The sequence below is a fragment of the Lissotriton helveticus genome, chromosome 9, assembly GCF_964261635.1.
Source record: "Lissotriton helveticus chromosome 9, aLisHel1.1, whole genome shotgun sequence".
Lineage (NCBI taxonomy): Eukaryota > Metazoa > Chordata > Amphibia > Caudata > Salamandridae > Lissotriton > Lissotriton helveticus.
Window position 1 is genome coordinate 975,816,613 of NC_136070.1, and position 7,744 is coordinate 975,824,356.

The window sequence follows — 7,744 nt, forward strand, 5'->3', positions numbered from 1 at the left end:
AAAAATGGATCAGCCGTTTGAAACCAGTGTTCTGTTTTTTCTACTTTATTCTCACCAGTATATCTGCAAACTGTTATCAGTAGCTCACTAGTGTAGTTTGGGACCTTGTCCCTAGGTTTATAAGGTGGCACAGAATACCTGCCCATCATCTTGGAGGAAGGTACAAATTCAATACTGTGCAAGATAATTAGCTCATGTCTATGCCAAGTTTGTAACCTCTCTTAGCTGCTCTGCTTTTACCTCTCGCCTTCACTGCTCTCAAATGTTTTTTAACCGTTGTCAGTTGTCTTTTGTGTCTCTCTTCCCTACTCTTCCTCACATTTTGTGTTACCTCCCCTTTCCTCTCTCCCTCACCTTGTTATCCTGCTCTTTCCTGACATTTTTGTCTCACCTGTCTGGCATGTCCATCTGAGTCAAATTCTTTACTCTACATCTTTCTCTCTCCCCTGTCTCCTATCTTATTTATCTTATTTTTGTCTCCTATCTTATTTATTTTATTTTTGTCTCATCCTATCTTATTTATCTTATTTTTGTCTCATCTGTCTGGCATGTCAATCTGAGTCAAATTATTCACTCTACATCTTTCTCTCTCCACTATCTCCTATCTTATTGATATATTCTTCAGCTGTCTGCTCATCTGCAACAGGCGGCTATTTTCTCAAACGTGTCTGTATATGCATTTTAGCACCCCTCTCAGCTGCCTCCTACTCAGTGTGACTTTGTGTTTACCCCATCTGTCACCTATCTCCCACTCCATATCAGTTGTCTCTCTTACTTTTTCCCACCTCTTTATCACATCTCTCTTAGAAACCTGTATCCCTTCCTCAGCCATCTCTTTCTCGTCTGTCTGTCGATATATCCACTCTCTCTCATATCTTCCCTAACCTCTCTGTTCTCACTGTTTTTACCTTCTGTCGGCTATTTTTCTCACCTTTCTGTCTCTTTATTGTAGTGTCGTGTGTGTTGGAGGTAGCGGGACCCCTCTGGTCCCTGACCGACTCCGTAGAAGAGTTATGTAAGTGATTTAGTGTGGTTAAGGAAATGCATGACGTAGTACAGGCAGTTACGGGTTACTCAGAAGAATTAAAACATGTAATACCGAGTGCCGTGTGTGGCGTGATCATTTACATGTAACCTGGATGCTGAAACCGGCAACGAGATAGGGGAGTACGTAAACCCCACAATACGAAAAATAAGTTCACTCCCAGAGAGATTGCCGTGGTCCAGCAAACTGCTTGTGCGTACCATGTGTGCCTCAATTGAAGTGAAAAATTGATGTAGGAAGTGGGGTCAAGTGCCACTCCAGTCAGTGCAAGGCCTGTGAAGAAAGTGAAGGTCTTATATAAAGTTTGTTTGTCATCCGCTAGAAATTTGCTAATGAAGTTGAGACAAGAGATTATGTGCCATAGCCTAACACAGAGCCGTCATTCTTCCAGTATGACAATGCTAAGGGCTGCAACAACCAGATCTAGAGAAGCACCAAAGGCAGTGGTTGCCAAGTGAAAGGAAGTCCCAAAAGCAGAAACCTTTCTGACACAAAGAAACGCTACAGGCAGTTACAACCAGGTACAGAAAGTGCAATGAGTGGTGATAGCCAGGTGCAAGTGAACGCTGTGAGTAGAATCCGCAAATTATTAGAGGCAAGGATATGCAGATACATAGAGAGCATGATTATGCCTACCAGAACCGGAATGAAAAAGAGCCATCTGATCTCTGCACCAGACACCACAACCCAAGCAGAAGCACGGGGTTGTGCTTACGAAGCTGATGAATCACATCAGAATGACTGAGAAAGTTTGGGCAGCGGTCAGAATAGTGACGTTTTTCAGTGGTTGCTGAAAAGAGCACCAAATTTTGCGCCGCCGCCTTCTTAAACCCCTGCCTTCCTTCAGTACCACCAAAAAATATATATCGGTGACGATGGACTGCCTGGATCGAAACCTTTTATGATTTCATTGACGGACTAGAAGAACCAAATGACAAAAAGATCATTAAATATCTGAGAGATTTGGCGGGTGAAGGAGTAAAAGAAGTGATTAATAAAAAACCACACAGTGATGAAGTGATGTATCTTTGAATAAAATCAGCATTAAACACCACGTTCAATCCGTTGCCTAATGTCAACTATGAAATGTACATTTTCAAGCAAGAAAGGCAGAAAGCTGGTGAAGCGATAGATGAGTTTGTAGAAAGACTTGATGCGTTTCAGAGTAATAGATGGTAGTCTCTCCGTTTCCTTCATACGATGAATGCTGAAAGAGACACTCGACCTGGAGCGAGTACTCCTGGCTCATAGAGCTGACGAAAGAGCTCTCAACAAGCCACTAACATGCAGGGTGAACAACCCAAATGAATCGCCGCTGAGTGTGAAAAGTAAGCCAAAACACAAGTAGAAGGCCACAAAGTAATGTCTCCAAAGAGAAAGAAGTTGTATTTTCCACATGAAGGTAAATGTCCGCCATGGATCTACTGTAAAGAAAAAGGGCCCCATGTGAATGGATAAGAGTTTTTCCAGTCAGGGAAAAATTAAAGGTAAACTCCTAGGGCAACTCATATATGTTAAAAAAATAACATAATGAAACTTTATACGGACATATGGGAACAATCACTGAATATGAAAGAGATACAAATATAATTTTATTTAGACAATACAATATAAATATTGAAATCTAGAATTCACATCCATACTCCAATCATGTCTACATTCACTCTAGAATCATTCTATATAATAAAAACAAGGTTTACAGACAAAACCGTAACATCGACATTATGATAAACTGCTGATGTCTTGTGTTTCCTCAATGTGCAACGAGATCTGCAAGATTGAATCTAGCACCTCGAGGACATCGGGGTTATGATGTATATCTGTATTTTTTTTTAATGTCGTTTTTATTAGGTCTCGTGGCATTGAACAGCGCGTAAGCGCTGTCTCGCCCAGACCTATTGTCACTGAGTCTGCTTTCCAGGAGACAGCACCTGGCCGCGTGCTTTTTCTCTCCGAGGAGGCGATTTGAGCGGGCCACGCGAACGCGCGGTGGCCAGCTGCTGTCTCCTGGGAAGCTCCCACACAACACACGCATGCGCATTTACAGACACACACACACGAGCGCCCATGCACACACATACATACATACAGAGACACACACCCCCCCACTCATACACACACGCGCGCACACACACGAGTGCACCGACCCCCCCCCCCGCCGTCGCACACATACATACACTTGCACACACACACAAGTGCACCGAGACCCCCCCCCAGCCCTTTTCAACTTACCGGGCCAATCTCGGGGGACTCCGCTCTCCGCACGCGGCAGGCACCGGCATGTGCAACACTTGCGCAACCTCCTTCTGGCGGCCCCGGGGCTCTCCACCGCTCACAGGAGCCCCGGGCCCCGAGACGCGTTCACTCCGCCTGCCTCCTCTTCCGGTCCGGACGCGGCCCCGCCCCCGTCACAGGCGGCCTTGCCAGACTTCCGGTGAGGCTGCGCATCGTTCGCGGCGCTTCAACGCTCCTCCCCCCCACCACCACAGAGCGTGTCTCGTTATCGTGGCTTTAGCGGACGTGCAGCCAATGCTTTTTTCCATTTTTTATCATGTAAGGGCCATCTAGTGTCCAATTCCCATTTAACCCATAAAGCCTATAGGGACGTTTATTTATTTTATTTTATTTGAAAGTTTTATATAGCGCGAACAAGATCTTTGCAGATATCAGTCCAGTGTGTTCTTAAATCGCTCTATAGTGCACTGTGATAAGCTTTCTCCTATTCCCCATTGCGTTAATTGTTTGCAACACTGCCTACTTCTGGGTTCCTGTTTGGTCACAATCCTATTTTCTTTGGATTGCATGTTGTATTTTGCCATAAAGAAGGAACTAGCCTGCATGCAGAGCATAATTCTCTACTAGGGATTGGTAGCTGTCAAGAGAATGGTCCTCCTAGAGGTCGTCAGTGGTGCTAATACCCACTGCTTCCCAAGCTGTCAGCTGCCTAGATGTTATTATATTTTTATTTATTTATTTATATTTGCGACAGAGAGGAGAGGCTATGCTATGTATGGCTCCTCTATCACTCTCCTGTCCCTGTGTAGTAGTTGCAAACCGGGGAAGATGATTTTGGGTGCCATGCATAATCTAACAATATTGATGGGTTAAAGGTGACTAACTGATTTTTTCATCTCTGGTTTCTGAAGCACCAGCAATGTCTAGATATGAAGATTAAGCAAAAGGCATTATTTTCTTCCCTGGTTTATTTGGCATTCTATTCTAGATGGTGTCAGCTTCAACGTGTTAATAACAAAGGTTTGTCGAAAGAGGCTGTTACACGGGTCAAGGGCAGTAAAGGAAGAAAGGGGACTAGTAGTTTGTCTATAGCATAAAATCAGTAGAACAGACATAAAGCAAAAGTAAAATCCAGTCTGGAATTGGTGGTTTGGTTTTTTGATGGATGAATTTGCCCTTCAATTAATCTGTTGGAACAGTAAATGTTGTAGCTGGTAAACATTGTGAAAAACCATAAAGTTGAATCTTTTCTTTACACAAGGGTTGGTCCACCTCTTTATACTGTCTTTGATCTCAGGGCAAGTACTAGCTATCCTCTGTAACTGAATTTTCTTCTGAGCTATTAGCTTTCAAAGAGGCAGTCAACGGTTGGCTGTTTTCAGGTCTAGCTCAAGGCCCCTGAGAGCTATCTGCCTAGATGGTGGCTACATCCATTTCTGGGAACTTGGCCTGCACAAATGAATTGCAGCTTCCCTCAATTAGATGTTCTAAATCTGGGTGGTGTAAAAGGAATGGTCCAAAACTCTGCACGAGCGGGGCAGGGCTTTGATTCCCTTCCTGTTGATTTCAAAAGCCAATGTGTGAGTTAATATGGGTTGTTGCTGAAGTTTGGAGGAAGTGGAGACCGTAGTCATTGGTAAACTGATTTTGCTAAATAGACAGCAACGTCACCCAATGTGCTAAATATCACATTGTTTATAAATGGTATTTGGTAGCAGAGTTTGACATTTTTTTTCACAGTTCTAGAAAAAAAGCTGATCCAAGTCACAGTGTTTATTCGGCGGCATCAGATAGACAATGATGCTGCAGTTTATTCACAGCCATTTTACCTGCCTGACAGAGGTTGTGTTGGTCTCACTGCTCACCAATTCAAAGTTTGCTAAAATATTTATGCAACGCATTGTCATACACAATGCCAATAACTCAAACTTTAATGCTGCAAGACCTATTTCATTGTAAATGCTTGTTTAGTCTGGGAGGTGATGTAGTGTGTGTTCAAGATAGCAGTACTCCTCCAGTCCCTGACGAACTCTGTAGAATAGTGACGTTAGTGATTGGGTGTGGTTAAGAAAATTCATGACATACTCCGGACAGTTAACAGCCATGTGTGGTACATGTACATGGGCTGGAGAGGACGCTACATTTATGACCACCTTCAACAGTTTTTATCACTTTTCTATTTCCTTCTCAATAGTCACTTTCTTTATTAACTTCCTCTCACCTGCCTCCACTCCAGCTGTTTTGTTTTTATCTACCCCTTCATTAATGCATTGTTCTTCCCCTCTCTCAAATGTTTGTCATTTCTAGCACCTTTCTCGCCTTCTTTCAGCTGTCTCTTTGACACCTATATCTCACTTTCAATACTTCCTACTGCTCGGTCGTTTCTACATTACCGGTCTCTATCACCTCTCACCAGTCTCTTTCCCCCTCCATATCTTTTTCCACTCTCTGAACAATTTTTCAAACCTTTCCCTCACCTCTCTCCTATCAGCCTCTCTCTCAGATGTCTCTTTCTCACCTGACTCCTTATTAGTTCTCTCGCCTGACACCTCTTTCTCCCTTCCTCATCCATCTAGTTTCACCTGTCTCTATCACCCCCGCCCCTGTGCCCTTCTCCAGATCTCTCCCAGCTGCCTCTTTATGTCTTTATTTCCTCCCTTTAGATTGTTTCCCCCCTCACTCAGTGGCCTTTCTATCACCAATGTGTTACCTGTCTATTCCCTCACCTATTAGCTGCTTCTTTCTATCCCATCTGACTCTTTGTTACTCCTGCTCTCTTGCCTATATCCCCTCTTTATGTCACTGTTTCTCTGCCTCTCTTACGCGTACTCATCTCTGGCTCTTTAAACTGTTTCTTTCTCACCTGTCTTTTCACTGTTTCTATCAGATGTCCTTTTCACATGCCCTCTATCTCTGCTGTGTCTTTCTAGACTGTTTTGTGTCACAATTTTTATACACCTGTCTCCCCCTCTATGTATCTATTATGCATTTTTAGGTCTCGCCTAATCCAGCACATGCGCTGTTAGTGTGTGTGTTTTAAAAAGCCGACCACAGATTTTTATCTGGCATAGAGCGTGCGGTTACGCGTGCAATGACGAGCAGAGGTGCCATCTGGCTTTCCTCTCTCGTCATGGTGCGCGCACATCGCACACCACTCGCCAGCCTGCTTTCACTTTTGCCGTCGCGCGCACCACTCGCGTGCTTTTTTAAAATTTTCTTTTAGCGCACGTGCGCACACAATGCTTGTTTTGTGTGTTAATTGGCAGCAGTGACAGCTAGGCATTCATAAAAGCACAGTCAAACTCGGGCTCAATCATTTTGTACCCTAAAATTCTGCACAATATAGCGTGGGCTCTCAAGTCGGTTAAAATTTAGATTATGCCATCATGACAAAAATTAGCCTTTCTGGTTGTTAACTTCACCACCTCTAAAAATGAAAAAAATAGAAGGCAAACTGGTAATGTGCCCCAGCCATCTCCAAATACCCCAACATCTCAGCTGGCTACCCATCACAGCAAAGATCAGGTCAAGCTTCAAAGTTCTGTTGCAGCTTGTCAATCCAGCTCTATCCCACTTCACACCAAAAGTATTCCGCACTATTAACCACTTACGACCCATCTGCTAGCTTTCTCAACTGTTGACACTCTAGAACTTCACTTTGCTCAAGGACTGAGTCTAAGCCATGAAATCAGCTACGCATCCGATCTTTCCCCCCTCCTTGATTACAAGAAGGTCATTAAAACATTCTTTGCTGGGGCCTCAAGGCCGAAAAATCTGATGACCCACATTTGTTTAAAGTTTGGCAAGTAAGAGTGCAACATAACTGGAACAGCAAACTCAGTAACAATCGTTGGTAATAACTGATTTTATTAACATTTTGGCAAAAGAGGGAAAGGGACACCTGAAACTACTTTGCCGAGGATGGCAAAAAGCTTTTTCCGGGGTAATGCATCATGCTGCATATCTGCTCTGGGGTGACTTATTGTCAGCTGTTGAGCCCCACTTTCCTAAGAGCACAATTTTTTTAATCACACACTTTTCGCTTGAAAATCAACACAAGAAATTAACATTGGTTTTAAACGCTTTAATGCCGGACGCCCCTCATAGAGATAAGCATTGGTATTAAGATTATGTGATGTAAGGCTGGTAACTGGTTTATGTGTCGAATTTATTCCAATTAGGAACCCTTACTATCCATTTAATTTACATCAATAGTTTGTTTACCCCCTACCCAGGCACGTCGGAAGAGTAACCCATACCCGCCCTCCAGGCCCGTTAACTGGGAGGTCAGGCACCGCCCTAGCTCCTGACCTGCAGCTCGTATCTTGCAACCAAGGTCAGCATCTGCTCTTATTTCCAGTGCAGTCAGATCAGCCCCTGCGTCCCACCCGTGCAGTTCGCAGTCCTCACCCTGATCTCTACCAATGCCTATTGCTGACCTACATCACGGTGAAAGCTACAGGT